This window comes from Xenopus laevis, chromosome 6S, assembly GCF_017654675.1.
Source record: "Xenopus laevis strain J_2021 chromosome 6S, Xenopus_laevis_v10.1, whole genome shotgun sequence".
NCBI lineage: Eukaryota > Metazoa > Chordata > Amphibia > Anura > Pipidae > Xenopus > Xenopus laevis.
The window spans coordinates 34,124,709-34,142,001 of NC_054382.1; the positions used below are offsets into that span (position 1 = coordinate 34,124,709).

Consider the following 17,293-nt stretch of genomic DNA (forward strand, 5'->3'; position numbering starts at 1 on the left):
TTACTAGATTCCATTAAAACGCTATTTGTCAGTACACCTGGATTTTAAACTGTTAGCAGAGAGCTGATCTGATCTGCATGTGCAGCTTCTCTGTAAGTGAGGACAGACACACCAACTTCTGTGTGAACAGTAACTTGGTTGCTTTATAGAACTCGGCATAAACACTTCAGCATAACATGTCTGCAACATAAACTTTCACAGCGAGAACACACATAGGAAGAGGAAGAAGAAAATCATACAGGGTTACAGGTCAAACATGACATCACATTGCTAAGCAACAATGTACCCACCCTGCATTAAGTAACATTCATTGAAACACTCTGTCTGTTGTATTCCAACATATATAACCAAAACTTGCCTCCAAGCCATGAATTAAAAAATAAGCTTTGATGCCACTTGAGAGCAACAGCTAAGGGGTTGGGGAGCAACATGTTGACCGCGAGCTACTGGTTGGGGATCACTGCAGTATACTCTGTAGTATCTCCGTATTTTTTCCTCTAAAAATAAAAGCAAAGTGAAAAAGGATAACAATTCTTAAAAAATAATATCAGCCAGTAACCAATGGCTTACGGCTCCACTGCAAAATTTTCCTTGGCTGCCTTGATCCTCACATCTCCCATGGCTGCAGGAAATTCCCATCCTAATGATACCACTACACTGAGTATAGTGGTAGCAATCGGGATATGCTCCTGGTGCAATTAAATCCTTGCCCCCCCCCCACTCCAGAATAGCTTACAGCCTCAACAGAGATATTCCTACAACAACCCTTATTCTCAGGGCCAGGCAGACAGGGCTCCCTAGGCACCCGGTCAGCTACCCCTGCCCCTGTGTGTGCTCACGAGTGCGTACATGCGTGAGTGCACAAGAAGGGAGGGGTAAGTAATAAAGGGGAAAGGCAGGGGAGGGAGGGACGTGGGGAACTGACGGAGGAAGGGGAGAGTGATAGAGGGGAGGGGAGGCAAGAGCAGAAGGGGAGCGAACCACCTGGACTAGGGGTAGGCAGAAGACTTTTAAACAGGCACCTTCCCAGCACCCCCACATCTTTGGGCCCTTGGCAGGTGCCTTTTCTGCCTACCCCTAGTTCTGGCCCTGCTTATTCTCAATGGTCCACTATGAAGCAGCAGTTTTTTTTCAGTACTTACCTATGCATGCTTCAAAAACAACAGAATGTTTCGTAAATTTTAATTCACACAGACACAATATAAGTGATTTCTTGTTATGGCCATAATGTCTTTATATCCCATATGGCTATTCTTATAATAAAAGGCCAAAAAATTAAAGTGTAAAGAGAGCTGGCAGAATTCTCACTGGAGGAGTCTACTGCTTCAGTTTTGTTGCTCGTCCTGTAGGTCTTGTTTTCATTGGAATTTGGATTTATGCAATGTTTAGGAAGAATAACACTGCTACGAAAGATTCATGTCTCCATGAATGAGTTAGAAAAGCACACTAGAACTGACAAAAGAAATTAAACAGATAACTATGAGCACTACCATAGTCAGGTTGTTTTCTTTGGATAGGAGTGATTAGCAAGGGGGAAATGGCAATTTACAAACAAGTTAAAGGGCATTGGGACAAAGACAAGAAGACATCTGTTTTTAGAGAGAGATTTATTTTCCTGGATAGAAGCACAAATGGTTCTTTAACATTAGTGTTGTGAGACTGTAGAATGCACTACCTAATGATGCTGTGATGGCAGATTTCCATGCATTTTAGAGGGATATATATATATATATATATATATATATATATATATATATATATATATATATATATATATATATATATATATATAGTGGGGGTTGACAAATGGCAGTTGAGATAATAAGAGGAGAGGCAGTGAAACCCAATGTAGTTTTCTTACAAGTATGTCCCTGTTTTTTTTATTTATAGCAGGGTTTTTCACAACATAGGGCACTTTTTAATTCACGTAATATAAGCAAATACATAATACATAATTAATAAACTGTTCTGGCACCTGGACAGACTGGTATGCCGACAGACTACCTCAACAACCTGCTATTTGACAGTGCCTCAGTCAATGTGAATGTTATTTAATCCAGAACATGATAAATTTGTACTTACAGCTCTTTTAACTGCACAAGCTCTTTGCTGTACTTAACTTAACACACAAATGTGTATAGGCATAGAATCAATGTTTTATGTAGTACATATAAAAACACTTGTACATTGTAAAGTTTAAGAGCTAACATTCTATTCTATTCTAAAAAAAATGGATTAAATATGTTTCTTGATATAAAGGAAGGTGAAAACCCCCTCTTCTCGTCCTTGCACTTGACTGTTTTTTGTTGAGAACACCATGATGGCCAAAGAACAAATATTCAATAGGCCTTAATGGCAACATTGCCCTGGATCTACATTTTTTTTTTTAAAAAGTTTTTTTTACTTTAAGCGTTGGGCCAAGTAGCATTGCTGCCCAAGATACCTTACCAGATTGCCCCCAGCACACTGGCAATAATTTTCTCCCCTCCCCCATTAACACTTTTCTGCTAGCCACCCTCTCCCCTGTCCCCCTGAACTGACAGTCACTCCAACATTCTCTTTTTGTCACTGCTGCTGCTGCTTATAATTTTCAGTAAATGGCCTATTTTTTCATTTTATTGTAAAAAGAAATCCTATTTATGAGATGGTGGAAAAACCTTCTTTCTTTAGGTAAGCGCACACTGTTCTGGCACATTTATCTGGGGACGAATCTATAATTGCAATTTGCAAGGTGTTCAAAAGGCTCAAAATATGGTTTCCAATTGTTTATAATCATCTCCTTAAAATGTAATATTTCAGTCATTAGTCTGACTTGCTTCTTTATGTATTTTATCTCTTCCTTGCTAATACAAACTTAGCATGGCTGGCCCTAATACAACTACTACATTCTATTTTAGTGGTCGTTCCACTTTGTTAGAGTTCTTTTTCTCTAGTGACTTCAAGGTACCTGTTTCAGTCAATCATGTGACTTTCTTGTGGAGAAATCAGAAAACAGCAATCAATTGAGTTTGTTTATGGAAAAACCTTCCCTTAGGACAACACTTTTCCTACATGAAGGCAGATAATCTAAATGGGTATATAAGCAATGCTTTATTTAGAATGGCCTAAAGCAACTAAAAAAATCTAGACTACAACAGTCAAAGCAAAATAAAAAAAAAAGATTTTGTTGGTGCAGCAAAATTGTGTGCAAAAAGTTAAAACAGCAAGGTACAAAAACTCTAGGTCTTGTCTTTGTTCTTTTTGGTTTACTTATATTAAAGTATGTTATGGGAGTTTATTCTGCCTTTATATTCATGCTTTTATAACATTATTCCCTACAATAAGGTGGTTCTAGGTGTCAAGTAAAGCCATTCCACTGAAAGAACACCTGATTTTCTAATCATGAGTCCTGAGCTACAGGAACAAACCTAGTGACAGCTGCCACTATGAGTTGTAATTAAAGAGAGTTTGCATTAGGGTAGGACTGCAGAAACGATTCTGGCGCGTTCCGACGCGCTGTGACAAAACGAATGCGACTTGTCGTATGCGACAAAAATAAGGGAAGAGATAGAATTGTTGCATGGTGTCGCATCGTTGATCCGTCGCAACACGACATATAGGCGCTGCAAGCTTAGTGAAAAAATATTTTTCGTCCTGACTTGGTTCATCCATCTCCAGATTGACGGCAATTCCAGTTTCACAGATCTCTGGGTTAGCTTAAAGGTGGAGGTAGGGAGGGTAGTCAGGTAGTCAGGTGGGCATATAGTGGGTCTGCATGTCTGGGTAAGGTTGTGGGTCAGCAGGTCCTGGTTGGGCACAGGTCTGCCCATCCTTACTTGTGCAGGAAGGACTGTATGAGTAACACACAAATTCAGTTGAATTCTGATCAAATTATCATCAGCGTACAGAGCTCTGTAAAACAACCCATTTTACAGATCAAGGGAGTGGAAACTAAGGGCAGAACTACACAGTCGATGTGCTGTGTTGCGTAGTGCTGAGAGGAAATGCAGGCGAACAGTCAGAGGTGCCGAATATAATGTAATTTATTGAAAGATCTCCACATGCATCTGACACAACATGACTGTTGGATGTCAATGCTGCATGCTGCGTCTCAGCGCGTGTGTACTTGGGCATTTTGTGTTTGTGTATAATCACTGTCTGTGTGGGCACATATATCTCAAATCTTTATTGTGGGTATATTGTGTGTGACTGATGTAGACAGTGTGTGAGCGTATGGTATGTGAATAGAGACTGTAGTGAGTGTGTAGTTCAACACACCCATATGTACAGTATACTGAGTTAATCCAATATTCTGAATCAATTTCTATAGCAACATACCTCCCAACTAATGATGTGGTGAGTTTTTCTTGACCTGCCCTGGCAATGATATCACAAAAGGACGGGGTAGGCGCGAGTCTATAAAACAGGAAGGTGGAAGTTGAAAGCCAGAAGTCTAAGGTCACGGAGCAGGCAGGAGAGCTCAACCCGAACCCGCCCGCGACCCACAAGAGGAGAAGCGAGGTTGACCTGAACCCTGCAGGTAAACCCAGGGTTATCGGGCCAGCAGGCACATCACTATTCCCAACCTATGGTTCCAGATTGCCCCTTTGATGTCTTTGATGTCAACATCTTGCAAGATGAGACTGTAATATCATTCCCCACATTATATAAAGCACTGCTGCTTGGGGACTGAGAGAAAGGGGAATGCAGTTGGTTTGGGGAGCCACTGTGTCTGTCATGAAATGCTTGGGGACAACTATTGTGAAGTGCTTAGTGTGGTACTTTGGTGTCTGGCCACAAAGTGGGCTTGTCCAATACTTTTGCCATTGTTGCTGTTTTGGAAAGTATGCAGTGATCTTACTGGCATGTTGGGGGTCAATATTCTGAATCCATTTCTTGGATGTTTTATTGTTTTACTGGAAGCTGAAGCAACCAGCGTATGTTGAAGAAAAACTACAATAACCTGCATGCACTGGGCACGGATAGGGTTGCCAACTGGCTGGTATTTTACCGGCCTGACCGGTAAAAATGATGGTTGATCCCAATGTTATTAATAGGGAAAAAAGGCAATCATGAGCACGGACAGGGCAGCATCTGTCATTTTAGTAACTGAAAATGGGCACTGGGCATGGGTAGTGATTCCAGGCTTGAGATACCTTTGACAAGGCATATTTTTCACCCATGTCTTAGTTATTTGTTATTTGCACTATGTGCAGTATTTTGGTCTACTTATAAAATGGCACTTGGTTAGTTTTGTGACTTGGGTTGCCACCTTTCCCTTCCTAGATATTCCTATATCTTTTTTCCCTATTAATAACATTGGGATCAACAATAATTTTTACCAGCCAGGCCAGTAAAATACCGGCCAGGTGGCAACCCTATTTGTGACTGACTATGGCTGGATCGGGAGACCTGCCTGGCAGCCCTGCTCTACGTCCATCTGTAACATAGCAATGGCAGATTAAACTGGCTGCTCAGGCGTTTGATTTGTGCAATTCACTAGGTATTTATTAAAGGGAAAATAAACAAGTGCATCTGCTCCATTCCCGTCAGTCATATCATGGTCAGAAGTTAGAACACAGCCAGGAGTTATAGTTGAACCTGAACTGCCTTGTTTCATTGCTGTGCCACCATAACCCGCAACAGCTATTAGCAGTAACACATCTCTCTCTTACATGTAATTCAATGATGAGAATGGTTTAATCCAAAAAGAGTGGAACCTTAAAGGGATACTGTCATGGGAAAACATGTTTTTTTAGTGCTCCTCCAGCAGAATTCTGCACTGAAATCCATTTCTCAAAAGAGCAAACAGATTTTTTATATTCAATTTTGAAATCTGACATGGGGCTAGATATTTTGTCAATTTCCCATCTGCCCCTGGTCATGTGACTTGTGCCTGCACTTTAGGAGAGAAATGCTTTCTGTCAGGCTGCTGTTTTTCCTTCTCAATGTAACTGAATGTGTCTTAGTGAGACATGGGTTTTTACTATTGAGTGTTGTTCTTAGATCTACCAGGCAGCTGTTATCTTGTGTTAGGGAGCTGTTATCTGGTTACCTTTCCATATATCTTTTGTTTGGTTGCTGGGGGGAAAAAGGGAGGGGGTGATATCACTCCAACTTGCAGTACAGCAGTAAAGAGTGATTGAAGTTTATCAGAGCACAAGTCACATGACTTGGGGCAGCTGGGAAATTGACAATATGTCTAGCCCCATGTCAGATTTCAAAATTGAATCTGTTTGCTCGTTTGAGAAATGGATTTCAGTGCAGAATTCTGCTGAAGCAGCACTATTAACTGATTTTGAAAACATTTTTTTCCCATGACAGTATCCCTTTAAAGTATAAGTAAACCTTAAAAATAAGTGAATGTAAAATTAATGAGGGAGCTTTTTTTTTACAACAGTGCCATCTGCTGGTCATTTTCCTGACCACCAAGTAGTCAATGAGGTTGTCAGGAGAAAGAAAGAGGCTGCTCTGATCTGATGTTATTCTGGTTAGGAAAAAAATGATAAACCTTTCTCAAATCTTTCCTAACCAGAAGAACATCAGAGCAGCGTCTTTCTTTCTCCCGACAATCTCCTTGACTACTTGGTGATCCGAATGGTCAGGAATATGCCCAGCAGGTGGCGCTGTTGTAAATAAATTCAATTACTGTAACAGTAATTTAATTTACCCTGTTGCTGTATTGGGAAGTATGCAGTGATCTTACTGGCATAACACGAGTTAATTCAATATTCTGAATCCATTTCTTGGATGATTTAATATATTGGAATTAAACATAAATAAATAAATAATCAATATGCATTGCAAAAGTTCTTTAAAGTTTACTTTTCCTTTAAACACGATACACACTGACCAAGTAGCTCCCTTGGAGAAAAACAGACACTTTCTCTCAAGCATTCTGTGGGTTATTCAAGGATCTCTATAGCCCCGCCCCAACTGTCAGTTTCTCTCTTGCGTGGGTGGGGCGTGTTGCTTCTTCCTCTCTACTGCCCGGTAAAGCCTAATTTAATTCACGTGACTTTGGTATGATAGAATTCGGGAAGTTCCTTACTCTGATTGTCAGTCAATACTAGGAGCGTCAAGGAGGAGGAGGAGGAGGACTGTGTGTGCTGCTGCTCGTTCACAGTAGGTTCCCCGTACATTGTATGAATGATCTGAGCGTGTTTGTAATGAATAATGCTCATGTCTGGTTCATTTATATACGCACAGCTGACGCCAGTTGTTTTGCACTTTATGATTTTCGTGCCAATGAAACCTCTCTACAACATTTAAATGGCTGTGTGACTGGGCTACAAACGCTTTACATTTACAGTTAGTAATATTACTCACCTCTTGGCAAATAACTCAATAGCCAGTAGTAAAGCCATTTGTTGCTGGCAAGTTGCCTTGCCACAAGCCCACATGGCAAACCAACGTCCTTCTTTTATTAGCCTGTTGATGGAGGGAGCAGTAGTTTAACAAAAGATGGTGAAACAGTCTGTGTCGGACTAGGGCACCAGGGGCCCACCCAAAAACCTTCAGACCAGGGGCCCACCCAAAAACCCTTAGACCAGGGGTCCACTCTAAGTATTATTTTCTTCCTCTCCTCACTCAACCTCTATTCTCCTATTCTCTTTTCTTTACATACTATAACCTATTATTCCATCTATTTAGCCTCTGTATTCGCATAGAAATAGGGCATGGCCATCAAATAAGCCATGAGGACCCACTGACACCTTGGCCCACCGGGACTTTTCCTGGCATCCCGGTGGGCCAGTCCGACACTGGATACAGTAGAACCCCCCTTTTACGTTTTTTTTAGGAGGCCAGGAAAAAATTATGTAAAATCCAGGAAAATGTAAAATCTGGGAAAAGTGTTAAAGTAATTTTTTCATCAAGTACTGAAAGGATACAAGCACAGGAGTCAGTTTTACTTTGAGATACAATATTTACTGTGTTAATAACAAGGGTTAAGCATTGCAGTGTTAATGTTACACTATGGGGGGCATGAGCGAGACCTCTCTGTCAGTCACATACACAACCTAAAGCAATAAGTGATTAGTGCATGACTGTATAAGGGGCAGACTAATTGGAATTGACCATTTACAGGCAGAACCATGGCAAAGTATACATCTGATAGTATTTTTAACCTCTTAATTTCGCAAATAATATTTATAGAGGGGAAAAAAAGTTGTTTTTGGGTACATTAGGACAAATGTTTGATGTAAAATCAGGGAAAACATTACTTAAAATAAGGGAAATGCACCCATTGAAATGCATTATAAATTAGTGACACCACAAATAAAATAAAAAAATAAATAAAAGGAAAATGTGGGGTACTTAAAATCGAGGTTACAGTGTATATCACATCCACAATGCTACACTTTGCTGGATATCTGAAATGTGTGTTGTAATTTACTTATTTTATGTCCATTATATATGTTGCTTTGGGCTAAAAAGTGAGAAACTGCCATTGTGTTCAATCACATTATGCACCGTTGTGCTTGTGAAATAATGGGGTCAAAAGGATATGTGTAAGCATGTGAACAAGGTCTGGATATAATGGGTGTAGGGTGGTTGCCTCCATGCCAATGTTATTAATGGGGGGCAAAAAAACAAAAATATAGGAAGGATGTTTGACAACCTTAAATTAAGTCTTTTTATTCACCTTGAGTTTTGTGAGATGTATTTATTTATATAGCAGCACAAATATACATTGTGCTTTACAAGATGCAAACACAGACAGGGGTATAGTATATGTAACGTTTTACAGTAGCAGACGATAAATCTATGCTTAAGAGCTTTAAGAACAATTGAGGTGAGGTCCCTGCCCCAAGGAGCTTACAATCCATTAGACAATGAGATGAAGTCATCCTACAGCCTGTCTTTCTTCATATAAGTTTAGTCAGAATCATCAAATGCATATAAATCTAATCTGAATGCTTAAGGGTCACCCAGGAGTTGTTCCATTGACCACAACAGAAATCAAATTGGATTCCTGAGAATGTATTGTGTGTAGTTCTACATACACTCCATTAACTTTGCCTTACTAATGTGAACCCTCATCTCCTAGGAATCCTATACCCTCACTACTGTAAGTATTGGGTGCCCTTACAAGCAGAACCTCTGCAGTTTCTATGGGAGTTGTGGAAGTAATGTTTGCTAATTAAAATTAATTACACGGGTCTCTACAATTTCTGTGTTATGGTGTTAGTGTGGTCTTTGTTGTGTTTCTCATCTACAACCCTACTTTTCTGTACCTTAGTGAAGTTTGCATTTTTCCTAGTCCTGGTAGTAATGTGCAATAACTACTGGCACTGCCATTGCTCATATGCCTATTTAATGTTATTGGGTCAGTTTGAAGGTGATGTGCGTGGAATGATAAATCTTTCATTTGGGATTTCAACATGGTTGCTCTGGTGCTGGCTACAGCAGTCTTTGTGGTGTCAATAAGAAAGATGCAAAGTTGCTTTTAAAATAGAATTAAATGGAAACAAATGAATGCATAACTTTATACAGTAGCAAAATCTTGAGACACTATTTATAATTGTTGAATATAGAAGTATTAACCGTTTCAGAAGGCTTAAGTCCTTTTTCCTACATGTTTTTTACATATGAAACCTGGGTAAGGGTCCACAGTGCATTGTAGCTTGACACACACCCATCTCCAAGTTCCTATTTTAGCTTTCTTTTAGCTTTTCCTATTTTCTGCTGTAGTACATAAGGAGGCCATACTCCCAATTCTGTTTATTTGCACTGCCGATATAACGACAAGTTCTTCACAAGGAAATCACTGCAAAAAAAAAACAGACAACCTGTAATGAATAGTTTGTTGTCAGGTTACAGTTTATTCAAATAAAAAATTGTCTGACAAGTTCAGTGTTACTGAGAACCTGTTCTGTGACAACCCTTGTGTTGCCTAAAATTGCACATGTGAATGCTGGTGGTCAAGCGATTTTTAGATGCAAATCTAATAGTGTAAAATTTCCCTTTTCAGCATTTTTTTTTTCTAGATTTTGTTCGCTGCTACTAAGGAATGAAAAGCTTAAACCAATAAAGACTCCCCTTTTACTTAAAGGGGTTGTTCACCTTTGAATTACCTTTTAGTATGATGTGGAGTGATATTCTGAGACAATTTGCAATTGATTTTCCATTTTTATTATTTGTGGTTTTTGAGTTATTTAGCTTTTTGTTCAGCAGCCCTTCGGTTTCCAGTGTCAGCAATCTGGTTGCTAGGGTCCAAATTACCCTAGCAGCCATGCATTGATTTGAACAAGAGACTGGAATATGAATGAGAGAACCTGAATAGAAATATGAGTAATAAAAAGTAGCAATGCCCATATATTTGTAGCCATACAGAGCATTGGTTTTTGGATAGGGTCAGAGACCTCCTTTTAAATCCAGGAAGAGTCAGAAAAGAAACGCAAATAATTACTATAATGAATAATAATAAATAAACTATAAAAAATAAATGTAGACCAATTGAAAAGTTGCTTAGAATTGTCCATTCTATAACATACTAAAAGTTAATGTAAAGGTGTACCACCCCTTTAAAGGATCAGTAACATCAAAATTTTTTTAAAAAAATTCGTTTGTATACTACAAAAAAAAAACCACCAACACATATTAAACTTTAAAATCTCAAAGTCTTTATTTAGAAATAACTTGTGCTTCTCTTCAGAAAAGGCGATCGGATGATCCATTGTGTGGCGCTCTATTTTTCCTCCCAGCCTTCCTTATAGGGGATAGCCAAGGAGGAAAAATTGAGCGCCGCATGATGGATTGTCGCCCTGTCGCCTTTTCTGAAGAGGAGCGCAAGCGGAGATTCGGTAAGTTATTTCTAAATAAAGGCTTTGCTATTTTAAAGTTTATATGTATTGGTGGGTTTTTTTTTCGTAGTATACAAACAAATTTTTTTTTACATTTTTTTTTTTTGATGTTACAGGTCCTTTAAGCTCATTCAAGTAACCATGGTAGTCTGCGAATAATTAGTTGGAACCTTCTCTCAGCTCCCCATAATCATTCAACCACCTTCCTTACCTCGTTACCTTGAATTGGTGGGTTCAGGGACTTGTAGTGCCTTTGCTTTCCATAGTGAGTGGTGCACAGATTTATTGTATATTGGAGGGACTTCAAGTCCCAGAATCCAACATTTCAAAATAGAGCAAGGTACTAAAGGTACATAAATACTATCTGAACTTTGCTCCCAGAGTGTGAGAGCTTCTCCCTCTGGGAGCCAAGTTCAGATAGTATTTATGTACCTTTAGTACATAAGGCCAACTGAATGAGCTCAATAGGGGGATATGTTTTCCCATTTTAACAAGTTACCTTCTTTATTTGTTTGCTGCATTTCGGTTTTGACACCGAAATTCTCTCTGTGTGCCAGAACCCCACCTTATACAATGACTCGATGAGCAGATATTTAAATGTATGGCCAGCTTTAGGCAGCTGAGCAGTATCTGTCTTTGCAAACCACCACATATTGATTCTGGATTACTTGCTGTTCACAAATAGGGGCAGAAGCTAAAAAGGCCAAAAAGTAGACTGTTCATGTGTAGTTTAAAAAATATTCTGCCAAACTCTGGTACTGTATGTTAAGGTCATGGTCGGGTTTTCATTAAGGCTAGAGAATGTTAGTCTTCCCAAATCTGGCTGATAATAAAGAATCAAGAGAAGAAACAAAAGCTTTACTTACTTTTTTTTTTTTTTCTCCACCCTCAAAATATAAGTTCTGGTACAGCTTCAAGAGGATTGGCTAGGCTGGTGGAACAAACAAGGGAAAGTTGTGCTCACCACTAATTTTTAAAAACATTAGGCGCGGTTGCAATGAGGCTGTGACCACAAAATACATATAGACAAATACAAGAGTCCTCTGCACTCAACCCATTATCAATATATTTAAGACAGAGACATTTTGTGCATACTGCTACTGAAAAATGCCTTACCCTTTAAACAAAACAGGGATTGTTTGTCCATATATTGCAATATATTTAAACTGACCAACTACGTCATCCCATATCTGGCCAGTCCTATGCTCAATTTTCATCTGATTCATTAAGAATTCTATTGCTTCATTATACATTTTACAAAGGGACTAAGTTTTACCTGCAACTTACTAGCTGCTTTCAAAGTAAAACTCCCAAACTTGGCTGCCCTTTTATTAGACACCAGTGGGATCACCTGACTATAGTTTGGACGGGTGGGAGCTACAGCATGAAGCTGGTCACTGCTCTTGTATAACTATAACAAACAAGTGTGAGCACAACTTACCCTTGTTTGTTATAGTTATACAGGAGCAGTGAGGAATAGAGTTGTGGCACCATCAGATGAGAAACTAGTAAGAGAGCAAAAGGGTAAATAGGAGGGTACATGAGGCAGCAGAATAGAGGAAGGGGTTGCATCCTGAAAAAAATGGAGTGTCAAATGCACCTCCCCTATTCATCAAACACTGCCTCTTATTGTGTATTCTGTGCCTGGAGTGTCGGTACCCATAGCTGTTCCCTGTTTATTATGTGCTTGTGGTGCCTCAACCAATATCTCTCACTATATGATCAGCTTGGGGTGCCTATACCCAGTTCTTTTTGTTGTACAGTGTGCTAGAGAAGCTAACTGATCTCATATTGTTGTGGTGGGGGTGATCGTGCCTTTAACCATTACTTTCAGTGTGCACTGGATCCTAACCAAACCCTTAAATTCAACTACTTCCAGGGTTCATCCTGCAGCCCCAAGCTGGTGTTGATCTACATCTCTCAAATCCTTAGAGAGGCAAAGCAATTACGTGGGTGTTTTCTTAGCATAATAGAAGTTGAAAGGGGAAATTAAATGTCTATTTCTTGCACAGTAGATAATTAGATTCCCAGTTTCCACTTTGTTTTGTTTTACTTTCTCAAAGCAGCAGTCTATTATACAGGGGGTATAAGCACTACACATACCTATCTTGCCACTAGTGAGAAGCAAAGAAAAGTCTTGCCATTTTGTTTGTTTATAATTGGAGTATGAACAGAGGGTCATTATAAAATACTCCCCTATCTGCTAGAGATATAAAATTCTAGAGCATTAGCTATCATAGACTTAATACTAGGGATGCACCGAATCCAGAATTCAGTTTGGGATTCGGCCAGGATTCGTTCAAATCCGTATGCCTGGCCAATCCGAATCCTAATTTGCACAAGCCAGCCTTATTGATAATAAGCAGTGGCATACAAGACCAAAAACAATGCATGTAAGGCAGAAGCAAAGATTAGCTGTAAGCCGACAACATATGACCAACCGCAGCTGCTGAATACCAATCGGCAACAAAATTAGCTATGGGCTGTGAAACTCAGCAAACACCAGCTGATGGTACAACCCATGTTAGATCCAACCAAATAGCCAATCATGCCTACTGCTTGTGTAACCATGCCTGCAAAGATTGTAGACAAGACAAAACCAATGGCTGTTGTCCTGCCAAACAGACATACGCAGCAAGGGCCGCGGCAAGAACAGTAGCCACACCTATAAGGTGCCTATCCACCATAGGTCACAGCAAAGGCTGGCAGCCACAAGTCCCCAAGGACTATAATAAAAACTAGCGGCCACCTTAGCCAAGGGCCATGGGAAAAGGCAAACAGCCCAAGAACCCTGGTAAAAGGCAAGCAAGCACCTAAATTAAGGGCCATGGAAACATGCCAGCAGCCACAATAACCCTGGTAAAAGGCTAACCAAACAAATGTGCCAAGGGTAAAAGACCACATGAGCCAAAGGTTCATGCAACAGGCCAGCAGAACCAAGAGCTGAGGGTCATGGTAAAAGGCCAGCAGACCCATGAGCCATGGACCAAAACAAAGGCTCTAACCCAAGCCAAGGGCCATAATGAAAGCCAGAGGCCACACAAACCCAGCTCCATGGCGAGAGGCCCAAGGCCACACAAAGTGCCATAGACTACAAGCTGGCTTCAAGCCTTTTAAGGTGCCAGCAGACATAACAGTAAGTGCCCTTCAATCTACCAACAATTAAGAAGGAAAACCTACAGCCACTAAAACTCAGTAGATATATAACTACAACTGAGCTCCCAACAAAAAACACCAGATGGGAATAGAATAGCTAAGAGTGCCTACATCACACAAAAAGATACCATATAAATCTGAACACTGCCTGTTAAGTGTGGAAACATCCAATGAAAAAATGGGGTACAATGCTGCTACAGCAGAACAAACCCCTAGCCAGTCCTTGAAATACCAGGTGTAATAAGAGCACACTTACCTACTGTGTCTGCACAGAGAACTCGAGCTCACAAACAGAAGACCTCAGATGACATCAATACAAGAAGTCAGAGGAACACCGGCACACAACCAGAAAATATGCGCTAGACAGTAGGAATAATCCAGCCAGATCCTTGGTGACAGGCTGCTTCTTAGGAGCAGATTCAGGGGCATAACCCTAGAGGAAGCAGACCCTGCGGCTGCAGGTGGGCCCAAAAGGTATAGGGTCCCCATGAGTGCCAAATAAAGAGCAATTTCAATATATATTGGTAAAACAGCACAACCTCTGGATATGTTAGGGGCCCTAAAATGAATTTGCTGTGGGGCCCAATGACATCAGGTTACAGCACTGAGCAGACTCATTGTAAGGAAGGAACGGGATACCATACTGCTTCAGCAGTGCAAGACTCCAGCCAACCCTGCAAGCAGCAGGTAGGTGGGGGGCCGCCATTTGGACTGCCCTGTTCTATGATATGCCCTGTGTTTACAAAACATAAGCAGAGAGGTAAAATCAAAGCATCCTGGTAAGGAATGGGTTATGTAGCCTTCCCAAGCACAATAATCACCCTCCACTTGTGGTTCAGGTCAGGGATGGAGGAAGAGAGAAACACTTACTGTTACATTTTCAAACTCTCTATATGATTTGGCAGATCAATATTTCTCCTTTTGGTCTCTTATTTTTTTTTTTAAATTTTTATTTTTATTGAGTTTTAAGAAAGTAAGAAAAAATACAGAAAGGAAAGAAAAAACACAGTTCCATACAGGACTGCATATTCAGAACAGTAAGACATTATGTAAGCACAATCCAGCTGGTAATGTCTTTCAAAAATCGAATAAACAATTGACATTCAAAGTTTCCAACAAAAAGCTTTGTCTCGATAATATTTAGATACATGCATGAGAAATCAAACTAAGAGCTATCGCCAGCAGAGGGATTGGTAACAAATTCACCTGTAAAATGTCCGCAGTCAGCGCCATGGCAGTCAAACAGTTGGGGAGCTGTTATAGATAAGAGCAACTGGGGATGTAGGGGGGGGGGACAGACACAGCAATAGCGTGAGCTACCAGCAGAAGTGGCAAGTAGAACTGGCTAATGAGCACTCGGGAACATATCAACTTGTCTCACATAGTAACCATTAAGTCGCACATTTCAAAAAACAGAGGTCAACAACATCTGCAGGCAAATATACATTCGGAATATATATGAAGAATACAAGTACAGTCACTGACTTGGTTTGGCAAGAGCATTCCCATTACTCATGAGAGCAATGGAGTCCAGATATTGTATCCATAGGCGCCAGGTGGACCAATGTTTAAGAATATCAGTATGAGAGTCAGCATGGGTCTCCTCAAATTTGTGAATCTCTTCCATTTCTTGGATCCATTCAGCTCGTGTTGGGGAAACAGTACTTTGCCATTTGCGAGGAATTAATATTTTGGCAGCGTTCAATGCAAACTGCATCAGGGACTTTTTATAAGAGTGCACAGAGTCCGTATTGAAGTGCAAGAGTACCGTAGCTGGGTCATTGGGTATATCTAACTGCAGCTGAGTGTTGCATACGTCTAAGATTTGAGCCCAAAATGACCTGATGTTAGGGCAGGCCCAAAAAATGTGTAGCATGGTGCCAGGATGTTGTAAACATCTCCAACATTTGTCGGTGGAGGTGGGAAACATTTTATGGAGTCTCGTGGGAGCTTTTGGTCTCTTATTGACTCTCATTGAGGTTTTATTTATGTTGCAAAATGGGGAATTTATATCTAGTTCCTGCAATGTTGGACTTTCCTTTTTGAAGCTGCCTGAATATTTTAGGGAAGTGAAAGTCTTATTAGGTGTGTGTAAAATGAAATGTAATAACCCCAGTAACGCCTCAGTATATAAATACATTTACGTTGCCATTACATGTGAAATATTTGGATTTACCTAGTCAATAGTGTTTATGGTGTCTTCTGCCAACCCAGTTTTGCAAGGACTCATAGTTTTTGGGTTGCGTTTTAGGCTGATTGGTTAGCTAAGATACATTCTTAAAGGGATACTGTCATGGGAAAACATTTTTTTTTTCAAAATTAATCAGTTAATCGTGCAATTCTGCACTAAAATCCATTTCTCAAAAGAGCAAACAGATTTTTTTATATTCAATTTTGAAATCCGACATGGGGCTAGACATATTGTCAATTTCCCAGCTGCTCCAAGTCATGTGACTTGTGCTCTAATAAACTTCAATCACTCTTTACTGCTGTACTGCAAGTTGGAGTGATATCACCCCCTCCCTTTTCCCCCCCAGCAGCCAGACAAAAGAACAATGGGAAGGTAACCAGATAACAGCTTCCTAAAACAAGATAACAGCTGCCTGTTAGATCTAAGAACAACACTCAATAGTAAAAACCCATGTCCCACTGAGACACGTTCAGTTACATTGAGAAGGAAAAACAGCAGCCTGCCAGAAAGCATTTCTCTCCTAAAGTGCAGGCACAAGTCACATGACCAGGGGCAGCTGGGAAATTGACAAAATGTCTAGCCCCATGTCAGATTTCAAAATTGAATATAAAAAAATCTGTTTGCGCTTTTGAGAAATGGATTTCAGTGCAGAATTCTGCTGGAGTAGCACTATTAACTGATGTGTTTTGAAAAAAACATGTTTTCTGATGACAGGATCCCTTTAAGGACAATTTCCAAAAAGCTGAAGACACCATGAGTGTATGTACAAACAATTATACTCCAAATATAATTCGAGAACCACGCAGACATTGCAAAATCTAAAAGGGAGGCTCAAATTAACTCCCGGGGATTAGCAAACTTTCAACATTAGCATATCAACATCATTAAGAGAGTCCCAATGATCTCTACACCAAATTCAGCATAAAAAGCCAGATTTGGCCATCATGATCATAACTATGTATGGAGAATGAAGGGTGTGCCTTTTAAGTTGAACACCAGTCCAACTGATTCTTGAGCAACACTTAAAGACGCCAGTCAGGAACCGAAAACTTGGTTTAAACTTCCGGCATGGCAATGATCCATAGCATATCTCCAACATTGTAACAAAATGGCTTTAAGATATTAGGTTAAAGAATTGAAGTAACCATCATAAAGCTTG

General features: G+C 40.1%; 1 protein-coding gene across 2 annotated transcripts in view; it reads left to right on the forward strand.

Annotated features, from left to right (window-relative positions):
• Positions 1 to 6,955: 6,955 nt before the first annotated feature.
• snx10.S (sorting nexin 10 S homeolog) overlaps positions 6,956 to 17,293 on the forward strand; it is a 28,066-nt gene continuing 17,728 nt past the window's right edge. Inside the window, exon 1 of one of the 2 annotated variants that reach the window (XM_041567176.1) lies at positions 6,956 to 7,104. The gene's annotated coding sequence lies outside the window, so the exon portion shown is untranslated. 2 annotated transcript variants of the gene reach the window in all.